An 874-nucleotide genomic window follows, 5' to 3' on the forward strand; every position below is an offset into this window, starting at 1 on the left:
GATCTAGATAAGACAGAGAACTGCAGCACGGGGACATAGCCGAGTTGGTCAGGTTGAGTGGTGATGAGTTTGCTATTTGGATGAATAAAGAAAGTCAAAAGTGTGAAAGATAAAAAACAAAAGGAGGAAGTGTGAAAAGTGAATGGGCCAAATTGAGGTGCATATGAAGACGTATGCTTTCTTCCAATTCATTAAATCGGGCTAATATGAATCAGGTGAATTGAGTTCTGCTTTTGGAAACTGGGTTAAGAAGGGGTGCACCGTTCCTGGAGGTACTGCAATACCAGGTCAATGCGTGGAGTGGACAGAGCAAGCTCTTTTTCCATCTCCCTGTTCTAAAAATCCATTTAATATATGGTCCCCAGATAGGGGACGTATCAGATATTAAACTGATAAGAACAGATACTACACTTGATCTTAGCCAAAAGGCCGAGAAGCGATAACCAGAATTGGTTTGGGCCTCGAGTGGCACCCTGGCCTATGCCGGACACATCTTAGGGAGAGAGAGCGAGAGGGAGACAAACCCACGCCTACACAAGACATTTTGTCACCCAAGCCAACCCTTGAAAAGGCTGCTTTGCAGAGCAAAAACAAGAAGAATGGTGCGTTTTGCAGCCGCCGCCCACTGCAATGAATCTGAATAACTCCTCCTTTAGGGCGCAAGCAACTCCCCTCCCCCTTGCAGTCTTTCCAATTCACGATACAAAAAGACGGACAGGACAGGTTGCCTGACTTTCCGTCACTGCCACCCTTTGCCATCCTTACCCGTAGAAAGCCCTTTCATCATCCCCAAACCCTAATCTTTTCCCTTTCCTTCCCAGCCCCCAAACCCTGCCCTCTGTACCTTTCTCACCACCCGCTTCCCTTCTCCTGT

The 874-nt window shown here is 47.3% G+C and overlaps 1 non-coding gene across 1 annotated transcript; it reads right to left on the minus strand.

Annotated features, from left to right (window-relative positions):
• Positions 1-250: 250 nt before the first annotated feature.
• On the minus strand, positions 251-441 carry LOC142271863 (U2 spliceosomal RNA). Its single transcript, XR_012736848.1, has one exon. It is a non-coding gene; the product is annotated as a U2 spliceosomal RNA (small nuclear RNA).
• Between the last annotated feature and the right edge of the window lie 433 nt (positions 442-874).

This window comes from Anomaloglossus baeobatrachus, unplaced genomic scaffold, assembly GCF_048569485.1.
Source record: "Anomaloglossus baeobatrachus isolate aAnoBae1 unplaced genomic scaffold, aAnoBae1.hap1 Scaffold_3393, whole genome shotgun sequence".
Classification (NCBI taxonomy): Eukaryota; Metazoa; Chordata; class Amphibia; order Anura; family Aromobatidae; genus Anomaloglossus; species Anomaloglossus baeobatrachus.